The sequence below is a fragment of the Arachis hypogaea genome, chromosome 13 (assembly GCF_003086295.3).
Source record: "Arachis hypogaea cultivar Tifrunner chromosome 13, arahy.Tifrunner.gnm2.J5K5, whole genome shotgun sequence".
NCBI classification, from domain to species: Eukaryota; Viridiplantae; Streptophyta; class Magnoliopsida; order Fabales; family Fabaceae; genus Arachis; species Arachis hypogaea.
Genome location: NC_092048.1, coordinates 109,544,888 through 109,558,929, shown reverse-complemented (window position 1 = coordinate 109,558,929; position 14,042 = coordinate 109,544,888). Strand labels below are relative to the sequence as shown.

Genomic DNA, 14,042 nt, shown 5'->3' with positions numbered 1-14,042 from the left:
TGGCGTTCAGACGCCAGGAATGCACACTGAGGAAAGCTGGCGCTGAACGCCAGAAACAAGCATAGAACTGGCGTTCAACGCCAGAAACATGCTGCATCTGGGCACTGAACGCCCAGAACAAGCATCAATTCGGCATTTAAACGCCAGAATTGCATGCAAAGGCATTTTACATGCCTAATGGGTGCAGGGATGCAAATCCTTGACACCTCAGGATCTGTGGATCCCACAGGATCAACTCAGTATCTGTGGACCCCACAGGATCCCCACCTACCTCCACTCACACTCTTCCCTCTTCTCATTCATCCTCTCTTCCTAATAAACACCCTTCCCCAAAATCCTTCACCAATCACCTCAAACTCACTTCCCTACTACGCCTTCACCACTCACATCCATCCACTCTTCCCCCATAAACCTACCTCATAAACTCCACCTACCTTCAAAATTCAAAATCAATTTCTCACCTAAACCCACCCTATATGGCCGAAACTAAAACCCCCTCCCCTCCCTATATAAAGCCCTCCATTCTTCCTCATTTTCACACAACACAACCCTCTCTTCCCTTTCTTGGCCGAATACACCTCTCCCTCTTCTCCTCCATATTTTTTTCTTCTTCTTCATCTATTCTTTCTTCTCTTGCTCGAGGGCGAGCAATATTCTAAGTTTGGTGTGGTAAAAGCATAAGCTTTTTTTTTTCCATTACCATTGATGGCACCTAAGACCTGAGAATCCTCTAAAAAAGGGAAAGGAAAGACAAAAGCTTCCACCTCCGAGTCATGGGAGATGGAAAGATTCATCTCCAAAGCTCATCAAGACCACTTCTATGATGTTGTGGCCAAGAAGAAGGTGATCCCCGAGGTCCCTTTCTGGCTCAAGAGAAATGAGTATCCGGAGATCCGACATGAAATCCAAAGAAGAGGTTGGGAAGTTCTAACAAATCCCATCCAACAAGTCGGCATCCTAATAGTTCAAGAGTTCTATGCCAATGCATGGATCACTAGGAACCATGATCAAAGTAAAAACCCGAACCCAAAGGATTATCTTACCATGGTTCGGGGGAATTACTTAGATTTTAATTCAGAAAATGTGAGGTTGGCGTTTAACTTGCCTATGATGCAAGGAGATGCGTGCCCCTACACTTGAAGGGTCAACTTTGATCAAAGGTTGGATCAAGTCCTCATGGACATATGTGTGGAAGGAGCTCAATGGAAGATTGACTCAAAAGGCAAACCGGTTCAACTTAGAAGACTGGACCTTAAGCCTGTGGCTAGAGGATGGTTGGAGTTCATCCAACGCTAAATCATTCCCACTAGCAACCGATCTGAAGTTACCATAGACCAGGCCATCATGATCCACAGTATCATGATTGGAGAGGAAGTAGAAGTTCATGAAGTCATCTCCGTTGAACTCTACAAAATAGCCGAAAAGTCCTCTCCCTTGGCAAGGCTAGCTTTTCCTCATCTTATTTGCCATCTACGTTACTCAGCTGGAGCTTCCATAGAAGGAGACATTCCCATTGAAGAAGAGAAGCCCATCACTAAGAAAAGGATGGAGCAAACAAGAGAGCCCACTCATGGAGCTCAAGAAACGCATGAGGAAGCTCACCATCAAGAAATCCCTGAGATACCTCAAGGGATGCACTTTCCTCTACAGAATTTTTGGGAGCAAATCAACACCTCTCTAGGAGAATTAAGTTCCAACATGGGACAATTAAGGGTGGAACATCAAGAGCACTCCATCATCCTTCATGAAATTAGAGAATATCAAAGAGCTATGAGGGAGGAGCAACAAAGACAAGGAAGAGACATAGAAGAGCTCAAGGACATCATTGGTTCCTCAAGAAGGAAACGCCACCATCACTAAGGTGGACTCATTCCTTGTTCTTAAATTTTCTGTTTTTCATTTTCATATGTTAAATGTTTATCTATGTTTGTGTCTTTATTACATGATCATTAGTGTCTAAGTGTCTATGCCTTAAAGTAGTGAATATGAATCCATCACCTCTTTTAAATGAAAAATATTTTTAATTCAAAAGAACAAGAAGTACATAAGTTTCGAATTTATCCTTGAACTTAGTTTAATTATTTTGATGTGGAGACAATACTTTTTGTTTTCTGAATGAATGCTTGAACAGTGCATATGTCTTTTGAAGTTGGTGTTTTAGAATGTTAAATATGTTGGCTCTTGAAAGAATGATGAACAGGAGACATGCTATTTGATAATCTGAAAAACCATAAAAATGATTCTTGAAGCAAGAAAAAGCAGTGAATACAAAAGCTTGCAGAAAAAAAGGGAAAAAAATGGCGAAAAAAATAAAGAAAAAGAAAAAGCAAGCAGAAAAAGCCAAAAGCTCTTAAAACCAAAAGGCAAGAGCAAAAAGCCAATAGCCCTTAAAACCAAAAGGCAAGGATAATAAAAAGGATCCCAAGGCTTTGAGCATCAGTTGATAGGAGGGCCTAAAGGAATAAAATCCTGGCCTAAGCGGCTAAAACAAGCTGTCCCTAACCATGTGCTTGTGGCGTGAAGGTGTCAAGTGAAAACTTGAGACTGAGCGGTTAAAGTCAAGGTCCAAAGCAAAAAAAGAGTGTGCTTAAGAACCCTGGACACCTCTAATTGGGGACTTTAGCAAAGCTGAGTCACAATCTGAAAAGGTTCACCCAGTTATGTGTCTGTGGCATTTATGTATCCGGTGGTAATATTGGAAAACAAAGTGCTTAGGGCCACGGCCAAAACTCATAAAGTAGCTGTGTTCAAGAATCAACATACTGAACTAGGAGAATCAATAACACTATCTGAACTCTGAGTTCCTATAGATGCCAATCATTCTGGACTTCAATGGATAAAGTGAGATGCCAAAACTATTCGAGAGGCAAAAAGCTACAAGTCCCGCTCATCTGATTGGAGCTATGTTTCATTGATAGTTTGGAATTTATAGTATATTCTCTTCTTTTTATCCTATTTTATTTTCAGTTGCTTGGGGACAAGCAACAATTTAAGTTTGGTGTTGTGATGAGCGGATAATTTATACGCTTTTTGGCATTATTTTTAGTATGTTTTTAGTAGGATCTAGTTACTTTTAGGGATGTTTTCATTAGTTTTTATGTTAAATTCACATTTTTGGACTTTACTATGAGTTTGTGTGTTTTTCTGTGATTTCAGGTATTTTCTGGCTGAAATTGAGGGACTTGAGCAAAAATCAGATTCAGAGGTAGAAGAAGGACTACTGATGCTGTTGGATTCTGACCTCCCTGCACTCAAAGTGGATTTTTTGGAGCTACGGAACTCAAAATGGCAAGCTTCCAATTTCGTTGGAAATTAGACATCTAGGGCTTTCCAGAAATATATAATAGTCCATACTTTGGCCGAGTTTAGATGACGCAAAAGGGCGTTGAATGCCAGTTCTACGCTGCAGTCTGGAGTTAAACGCCAGAAACACGTCACGAACCAGAGTTGAATGCCAAAAATACATTACAAACTGGCGTTCAACTCCAAGAATGACCTCTACACGTGTAAACTTCAAGCTCAGCCCAAGCACACACCAAGTGGGCCTCGGAAGTGAATTTATGCATCAATTACTTACTTCTATAAACCCTAGTAACTAGTTTAGTATAAATAGGACTTTTTACTATTGTATTTGAGATCTTCGGATCATCTTATGATTTTTAGTTCATCTTTGGATCATATTGATCACGTTTGGGGGCTGGCCATTCGGCCATGCCTGAACCTTCATCACTTATGTATTTTCAATGGTAGAGTTTCTGCACTCCATAGATTATGGTGTGGATCTCTGCTGTTCCTCATGATTTAATGCAAAGTACTACTGTTTCTCTATTCAATTCAACTTATTCCGCTTCTAAGATATTCATTCGTACTCTAACATGAATGTGATGAACGTGACAATCATCATCATTCCCCCACGAACGCGTGCCTGACAACCACTTCCGTTCCACCTTAGATTGGATAATTATCTCTTGGATCTCTTAATCAGAATCCTCGTGGTATAAGCTAGATTGATGGCGGCATTCATGAGAATCCGGAAATTCTAAACCTTGTCTGTGGTATTCCGAGTAGGACTCAGGGATTGAATGACTGTGACGAACTTCAAACTCGCGAGTGCTGGGCGTAGTGACAGACGCAAAAGGAGGGTGAATCCTATTCCAGTATGATCGAGAACCTCAGATGATTAGCCGTGCTATGACAGAGCATTTGGACCTTTTTCACAAGAGGATGGGATATAGCCATTGACAACAGTGATGCCCTTACATAAAGTTTGCCATGAAAAGGAGTAGGATTGATTGGATGAAGACAGTAGGAAAGTAGAGGTTCAGAGGAACGAAAGCATCTCTATACGCTTATCTGAAATTCTCACCAATGAATTACATAAGTATTTCTATCTTTATTTTCTGTTTATTTATCATTTATTTTCGAAAACTCCATAACCATTTGATATCCGCCTGGCTGAGATTTACAAGGTGACCATAGCTTGCTTCATACCGACAATCTCCGTGGGATCGACCCTTACTCACGTAAGGTTTTATTACTTGGACAACCCAGTGCACTTGCTGGTTAGTTGTGCGAAGTTGTGAAGTTATGTCTGGACCATGGTATTGTGCACCCGTTTTTGGAGCCATTGCCAGGGAGAGAATGAACAACAAATTTTACAACCTCAGAGTAACAATTTCGCATACCAGAGGCTCAAGCATGGGCCTAAATTTTAGCCCACTATTTGCTTCCAAGAACCCATGGCTCATCTATCACTGCCGAGTTAGCCTTGTTGGTTTGATGTATCCTCATAGAGAGACCGGTTTATATTCCATGTCTCATTCGTCAAGCTATGGGCAGTATCCATGCTAAAGGGAACCTACCCTTTCCCGCTCTAGTGATCGACTTAGTTGCCGCAGCCGGTGTCCCCCGAGAGACCAAGGATCGGAGGGCCATGATCCCGATAGACGGCAATGTTGTTCTAAACGGGATATATCTCTACCCTCTGACGGACACCGAGGATCCGAACTTGACCATCCCCATGAGCATTCCCACCACCTCAACCGCACCACCAAAATCATCCATGCAACGCATAGAGGACCTCCACAAGAAGCTTGATCGCTATGAGCGGCGCAACCAATGCCGATACACTTTTGTCAAGAAGCTTCTAAGTTGCTTCGCACCACCTAATCTCCACATCCACCGGCACTGATAATGAAGATAGCGATAATGGCGAAGAGGATGGACACTCGAAAGCCGATCAACCACTGCGTCTCACTCACGGCATGGAAGACCGTGCCAACTTCTAAGTGTGGAGAGATCGGTCGGCCGACCGGTCTTCATAGGTAACTGATGAGCGGATAATTTTTACGCTTTTTGGCATTATTTTTACATAGTTTTCAGTATGATTTAGTTAGTTTTTAGTATACTTTTTATTAGTTTTTAATTAAAATTCACATTTCTGGACTTTACTCTGAGTTTGTGTGTTTTTCTATGATTTCAGGTATTTTCTGGCTGAAATTGAGGGACCTGAGCAAAAATCAGATTCAGAGGTTGAAGAAGGACTGCAGATGCTGTTGGATTCTGACCTTCCTGCACTCAAAGTGGATTTTCTGGAGCTACAGAACTCCAAATAGCGCGCTTCCAATTGCGTTGGAAAGTAGACATCCAGGGCTTTCCATAAATATATAATAGTCCATAATTTGACTAAGTATTGATGACGTAAACTGGCGTTCAACGCCAGTTCCATGCTGCATTCTGGAGTCAAACGCCAGAAACAAGTTGCAAAGTGGAGTTCAACGCCAGAAACACGTTACAAACTGGCGTTCAACTCCAAGAATGACCTCTCCACGTGTAAACTTCAAGCTCAGCCCAAGCACACACCAAGTGGGCCCCAGAAGTGGATTTTTGCATCATTTACTCAATTCTGTAAACCCTAGTAACTAGTTTAGTATAATAGGACTTTTTACTATTATGTTTACATCTTTAGTTTCATCTTTAGATCACGTTTGGGGGCTGGCCATTCGGCCATGCCTGAACCTTTCACTTATGTATTTTTCACCGGTAGAGTTTCTACACACCATAGATTAAGGTGTGGAGCTCTGCTGTTCCTCAAAGATTAATGCAAAGTACTACTGTTTTTCTATTCAATTCAACTTATTCTGCTTCTAAGATATTCATTCGTACTTCAACATGAATGTGATGATCGTGACAAAGTCATCATCATTCCCCTATGAACGCGTGCCTGACAACCACTTCCGTTCTACCTTTGATTGAATGGATATCTCTTGGATATCTAATACAGGGGACCGAGTCCGAGTTATTAGTGTCTTCGTGGTATAAGTTAGAACCCATGGATGGCCATTCCTGAGATCCGAAAAGTCTAAACCTTGTCTGTGGTATTCCGAGTAGGATCTGAGAAGGGATGGCTGTGACGAGCTTCAAACTCGCGAGTGCTGGGCGTAGTGACAGACGCAAAATGATAGTAAATCCTATTCCAGTATGATCGAGAACCGACAGATGATTAGCCATGCAGTGACAGCGCATTGGACCATTTTCACAGGAGGATGGGATGTAGCCATTGACAACGGTAATGCCCTACATAAAGCTTGCCATGGAAAGGAGTAGGATTGATTGGATGAAGACAACAGGAAAGCAGAGATCAGAGGAACGAAAGCATCTCTATACGCTTATCTGAAATTCTCACCAATGAATTACATAAGTACCACTATCCTATTTTATATTTTATTTAATTTTCATCCACTATAATTTCTTAAAACTATTTGAATCCGCCTAACTGAGATTTACAAGGTGACCATAGCTTGCTTCAAGCCGACAATCTCCGTGGGATCGACCCTTACTCAGGTAAGGTTTATTACTTGGACAACCCAGTGCACTTGCTGGTTAGTTGTACGAAGTTGTGAAACAGATATAAGATCATGAACGTGCGTATTGAGTTTTTAGCACCGTTACCCAGGAATGGAATAATCACGATTTCGCACACCAAGTTTTTGGCGCCGTTGCCGGGGATTGTTCGAGTTTGGACAACTGACGGTTCATCTTATTGCTCAGATTAGGTAACTTTCTTTTTTGTTTTCTTTTCAAAAAAAAATAATAATAATAAATAAATATTTTTTCTTTTTCGTTTTTCCCAATTAATTTTCGAAAAATACAAAAAAAAATTTACAAAATCATAAAATCAAAAATATTTTTGATGTTTCTTGTTTGAGTCTAGAGTCAATTTTTAAGTTTGGTGTCTTGCATGTGTTTCCTTTTTCTCAAGAATTTCGAAAATTCATCATATGTTCTTCATGATCTTTAAGTTGTTCCTGGCCAGTCTTCTTGTTTGATCTTCATATTTTCTTGTTTTGTGTCTTTTCTTGTTTTTCATATGTATTTTTAATTTGTTAGTTTCTAAAGTTTGAAAATTTCTAAGTTTGGTGTCTTGCATGTTTTTCTTTCATAAAAAATTTTCAAAAATAAGTCTTGATGTTCATCTTGATCTTCAAAGTGTTCTTGGTGTTCATCTTGACATTCATAGTGTTCTTGCATGCATTGTGTGTTTTGATTCATAATTTTTATGTTATGAGTCTTTTTCATGTTTTTCTCTTTCTTCATTAAAAATTCAAAAATAAAAAAAATATCTTTTCCTTATTTTACTCAAAATTTTCGAAAATATGATTTGATTTAGTTAAAAAGTTTTTAAATTTAATTGTTTGTTAGGATTCAAATCAAATTTTCAATTTAAAAATCTTATCTTTTCAAAATCTTTTTCAAAAATCAAATCTTTTTCATTTTACCTTCATATTTTTGAAAACTTTTTAAATTTGATTTTCAAAATCTTTTTCTTATTTTATTTCTTAATTTTCAAAATCTTTACTATCATTTAATGTGATTGATTCAAAAATATTAAGTTGTTACTTGCCTAGTAAGAAAGGTTCAATCTTTAAACTCTAGAATAATATCTTTTTAGTTTCTTGTTAGTCAAGTAATCAACTTTAGTTTTCAAAATAAAATCTTTTTAATTTTCTTTTCAAATCTTTTTCAAATTAAAATTTTAATCATATCTTTTTCAAATTCAATTTCAAAATCTTTTCTAACTTCTTATCCTTTTAAAATTGATTTTCAAATCTTATCTTTTTGTTTCAATCATATCTTTTTAAATTTCAATCATATCTTTTTCAAAAACAAATTTCAAAACTTTTTCAATCAATCTTATCTTTTTGTTTCAATCATATCTTTTTCAAAACTTCTTAACTAATCCTCTCTCTCTTATTTTCAAAAATTCCCTCTCTCCTTTTTCAAAATTCCTTTTTAATTAACTAATTGTTTTAATTTTAATTTAATTTCAACTTTAATTTTCGAAATTTAACTTTAATTTTTAATTTTTATTTTAATCAATTTTAAAAATTCACTCTCTCATCTCCTTCTATTTATTTATTCATCTACTAACACTTCTCTTCCATCCAAAAATTCGAACACCACCTCCCTCTCTATGTTCGAGTTTTCCCTCTTCTCTTCTTTACATCACATTCTTTTCTTCTTCTACTCACACAAAGGAATCTCTATACTGTGACATAGAGGATTCCATATTTTCTTTGTTATTCCCTTCTTTGTCATATGAGCAAGAGCAAGGACAAGAACATTCTTGTTGAAGCAGATCCTGAACCTGAAAGGACTCTGAAAAGGAAACTAAGAGAAGTTAAAATACAACAATCCAGAGACAACCTTACAGGAATTTTCGAACAAGAAGAGGAGATGGCAGCTGAAAATAATAATAATGCAAGGAGGATGCTTGGTGACTTTACTGCACCTAATTCCAATTTACATGGAAGAAGCATCTCCATTCCTGCCATTGGAGCAAATAATTTTGAGATGAAACCTCAATTAGTTTCTCTGATGCAACAGAACTGCAAGTTTCATGGACTTCCATCTGAAGATCCTTTTCAGTTCTTAACTGAGTTCTTGCAAATCTTTGATATTATTAAGACTAATGGGGTTGACCCCGAGGTCTACAGGCTTATGCTTTTCCCGTTTGCTGTAAGAGACAAAGCTAGAGTGTGGTTGGACTCTCAACCCAAAGATAGCCTGAACTCTTGGGATAAGCTGGTCACGGCTTTCTTAGCCAAGTTCTTTCCTCCTCAAAAGCTGAGTAAGCTTAGAGTGGATGTTCAAACCTTCAAACAGAAAGAAGGTGAATCCCTCTATGAAGCTTGGGAGAGATATAAGCAACTGACCAAAAGGTGTCCTTCTGACATGCTTTCAGAATGGACCATCCTGGATATATTCTATGATGGTCTGTCTGAATTAGCTAAGATGTCATTGGATACTTCTGCAGGTGGATCCATTCACCTAAAGAAAATGCCTGCAGAAGCTCAAGAACTCATTGACATGGTTATTAATAACCAGTTCATGTACACTTCTGAGAGGAATCCTGTGAGTAATGGGACGCCTCAGAAGAAGGAAGTTCTTGAAATTGATACTCTGAATGCCATATTGGCTCAGAATAAAATATTGACTCAGCAAGTCAATACGATTTCTTAGAGTCTGAATGGAATGCAAGCTGCATCCAACAGTACTCAAGAGGCATCTTCTGAAGAAGAAGCTTATGATCCTGAGAACCCTGCAATAGCAGAGGTGAATTACATGGGTGAACCCTATGGAAACACCTATAATCCCTCATGGAGAAATAATCTAAATCTCTCATGGAAGGATCAACAAAAGCCTCAACAAGGCTTTAATAATGGTGGAAGAAACAGGTTTAGCAATAGTAAGCCTTTTCCATCATCCACTCAGCAAAAGACAGAGAGTTCTGAGCAGACTCCATCTAGCTTGGAAAACATAGTCTCTGATCTATCTAAGGCCACTCTAAGTTTCATGAATGAAACAAGATCCTCCATTAGAAATCTGGAAGCATAAGTGGGCCAGCTGAGTAAAAGGATCACTGAAACCCCTCTTAGTACTCTCCCAAGCAATACAGAAGAAAATCCAAAAGGAGAGTGCAAGGCCATTGAAATGACCATCATGGCCGAAACCACAAAAGAGGAGGAGGATGTGAATCCCAGTGAGGAAGACCTCCTGGGACGTCCAGAGATCAATAAGGAGTTTTCCTCTAAGGAACCAAAGGACTCTGAGACTCATCTAGAGACCATAGAGATTCCATTAAACCTCCTTATGCCATTCATGAGCTCTGATGAGTATTCTTGTTCTGAAGAGAATGAATATGTTACTGAAGAGCAAGTTGCCAAGTACCTTGGTGCTATCATGAAGCTGAATGCCAAATTATTTGGTAATGAGACTTGGGAAGATGAACCTCCCTTGCTCACCAATGAACTGAGTGATCTGGATCAACTGAGATTGCCTCAGAAGAAACAGGATCCTGGAAAGTTCTTAATACCTTGTACCATAGGCACCATGACTTTTGAGAAGGCTCTATGTGACCTTGGGTCAGGGATAAACCTCATGCCCCTCTCTATAATGGAGAAACTGGGAATCTTTGAGATACAAGCTGCCAGAATCTCACTAGAGATGGTAGACAACTCAAGAAAGCAGGCTTATGGACTAGTAGAGGACATATTAGTAAAGGTTGAAGACCTTTATATCCCTGCTGATTTCATAATCCTGGATACTGGGAAGGAGGAGGATGAATCCATCATCCTTGGAAGACCCTTCCTAGCCACAGCAAGAGCTGTGATTGATGTAGACAGAGGAGAATTGATCCTTCAACTAAATGAGGATAACCTTGTGTTTAAAACTCAAGGATCTCCTTCTGTAACCATGGAGAGGAAGCATGAAAAGCTTCTCTCACTGCAGAGTCAACTAAAGCCCCCACAGTTAAACTTTAAGTTTGGTGTTGGGAGGCCTCAACCAAACTCTAAGTTTGGTGTTGAACTTCCATATCCAAACTCTAAGTTTGGTGCTGGGAGTCTGGTGCACGAAATTGTGATCATCAACAATGGCGCCAAAGACTTGGAGCTCTCAAACGTGAATCACACTTTGTCATAATTCTGCACAACTAACTAGCAAGTGCACTGGGTCGTCCAAGTAATAAACCTTACGTGAGTAAGGGTCGATCCCACGAAGATTGTCGGCTTGAAGCAAGCTATGGTCATCTTGTAAATCTCAGTCAGGCAGATTCAAATGGTGATGGAGGATTGATAATTAAAAGATGAATAAAACATAAAATAAAGATAGAGATACTTATGTAATTCATTGGTGGATTTCAGATAAGCGTATGAAGATGCTTTGTTCCCCTTGAACATCTGCTTTCCTATTGCCTTCTTCCAATCATTCATACTCCTTTCCATGGCAAGCTTTATGTTGGGCATCACCGTTGTCAATGGCTACATCCCGTCCTCTCAGTGAAAATGGTCCTGATGCTCTGTCACAACATCGGCTAATCAGCTGTCGATTCTCGATCATGTCGGAATAGGATCCATTGATCCTTTTGCGTCTGTCACACGCCCCACAATCGCGAGTTTGAAGCTCATCACAGTCATCCCTTCCCAGATCCTACTCAGAATACCACAGACAAGGTTTAGACTTTCCGGATCTCAGGAATGGCCGCCAATAATTCTAGCCTATACTACGAAGGTTCCAATCTTAGATTAGAAACCCAAGAGATACACACTCAATCGAAGGTAGAACAGAGGTGGTTGTCAGGCACACGTTCATAGGTGAGAATGATGATGAGTGTCATGGATCATCACATTCATCAAGTTGAAGAACAAGTGATATCTTAGAGAAGAAATAGACTTGAGTTGAATAGAAAAACAATAGTACTTGTATTAATTCATGAAGAACAGCAGAGCTCCACACCTTAATCTATGGTGTGTAGAAACTCCACCGTTGAAAATACATAAGAACAAGGTCTAGGCATGGCCGTGAGGCCAGCCCTAAACATGAAAAGGTCTATCAAAGTATGAGTAAAGGATAGATAGTGTGAAAATACAATAGCAAAAGGTCCTATTTATAGAAAACTAGTAGCCTAGGGTTTACAGAAATCAGTAATTAATGCAGAAATCTTCTTCCGGGCCCACTTGGTGTGTGCTTGGGCTGAGCATTGATGCATTTTCGTGTAGAGACTTTTCTTGGAGTTAAATGCCAGCTTTTGTGTCAGTTTAGGCGTTTAACTCCAGCTTTTGTGCCAGTTTTGGAGTTAAACACCAGAATTCTTTAGCTGACTTGGAACGCCAATTTGGGCCATCAAATATTGGGCAAAGTATGGACTATTATATATTGCTGGAAAGCCCAGGATGTCTACTTTCCTACGCAATTGAGAGTGCGCCAATTAGGCTTCTGTAGCTCCAGAAAATCCACTTTGAGTGCAGGGTGGTCAGAATCCAACAGCATCTGCAGTCCTTTTTCAGCCTTTGAATCAGATTTTTGCTCAGGTCCCTCAATTTCAGCCAGAAAATACATGAAATCACAGAAAAACACACAAACTCATAGTAAAGTCCAGAAGAGTAATTTTTATTTAAAAACTAATAAAAACATAATAAAAACTAACTAAAATATACTAAAAACATACTAAAAATATACTAAAAATAATGCCAAAAAGCGTATAAATTATCCGCTCATCACAACACCAAACTTAAATTGTTGCTTGTCCCCAAGCAACTAAAAATCAAATAGGATAAAAAGAAGAGAATATACAATGAATTCCAAAAACATCTATGAAGATTAGTATTAATTAGATGAGCGGGGCTTTTAGCTTTTTGCTTCTGAACAGTTTTGGCATCTCACTTTATCCCTTGAAGTTCAGAATAATTGGCTTCTATAGGAACTCAGAATCCAGATAGTGTTATTGATTCTCCTAGTTAAGTATGTTGATTCTTGAACACAGCTACTTTATGAGTCTTGGCCGTGGCCCTAAGCACTTTGTTTTCCAGTATTACCACCGGATACATAAATGCCACAGACACATAACTAGGTGAACCTTTTTAGATTGTGACTCAGCTTTGCTAGGGTCTCCAATTAGAGGTGTCCAGGGTTCTTAAGCACACTCTTCTTTTTGCTTTGGACCTCGACTTTAACCGCTCAGTCTCAAGTTTTCACTTGACACCTTCACGCCACAAGCACATGGTTAGGGATAGCTTGGTTTAGCCGCTTAGGGCAGGATTTTATTCCTGTGGGCCCTCCTATCCACTGATGCTCAAAGCCTTGGATCTTTTTTGTCACCCTTACCTTTTGGTTTAAAGGGGTATTGGCTTTTTCTGCTTGCTTTTTTTATTTTTTTTTTTGCAAGCTTTTCACTGCTTTTTCTTGCTTCAAGAATCAATTTTATGATTTTTCAGATCATCAGATAACATTTCTCATTTTCCTTTCATTCTTTCAAGAGCCAACAATTTTAACATTCATGAATCAACAAATTCCAAAATATGCACTGTTCACGCATTCATTCAGAAAAACAATAGCATTGCCACCACATCAAAATAATTAAACTGTTTTAAAATTTGAAATTCATGCACTTCTTTTTCTTTTTCAATTAAAAACATTTTTTATTTAAGAAAGGTGATGGATTCATTTTCATAGGTTTAAGGCATAGACACTTAGACACTAATGATCATGTAATAAAGATACAAACATAAATAAACATAAAGCACAATTTTTGAAAAACAAAAAATAAAGAACAAGAAAATTAAAGAACGGGTCCACCTTAGTGATGGCGGCTTGTTCTTCCTCTTGAAGATCTTATGGAGTGCTTGAGCTCCTCAATGTCTCTTCCTTGCCTTTGTTGCTCCTCTCTCATGGTTCTTTGATCTTCTCTAATTTCATGGAGGAGGATGGAATGCTCTTGGTGCTCCACCCTTAGTTGTCCCATGTTGGAACTTAATTCTCCTAGGGAGGTGTTGATTTGCTCCCAATAGTTTTGTGGAGGAAAATGCATCCCTTGAGGTATCTCAGGGATTTCATGATGAGGAATTTCCTCATGCTCTTGTCCATGAGTGGGATCTCTTGTTTGCTCCATCCTTTTCTTAGTGATGGGCTTGTCCTCATCAATGAGGATGTCTTCCTCTATGTCAATTCCAGCCGAATTGCAGAGGTGACAAATGAGATGAGGG

General features: G+C 39.0%; 1 non-coding gene across 1 annotated transcript; it reads right to left on the bottom strand.

The window, feature by feature from the left end:
* Positions 1-9,132: 9,132 nt before the first annotated feature.
* On the bottom strand, positions 9,133-9,240 carry LOC112739116 (small nucleolar RNA R71). Its single transcript, XR_003170056.1, has one exon. It is a non-coding gene; the product is annotated as a small nucleolar RNA R71 (small nucleolar RNA).
* Between the last annotated feature and the right edge of the window lie 4,802 nt (positions 9,241-14,042).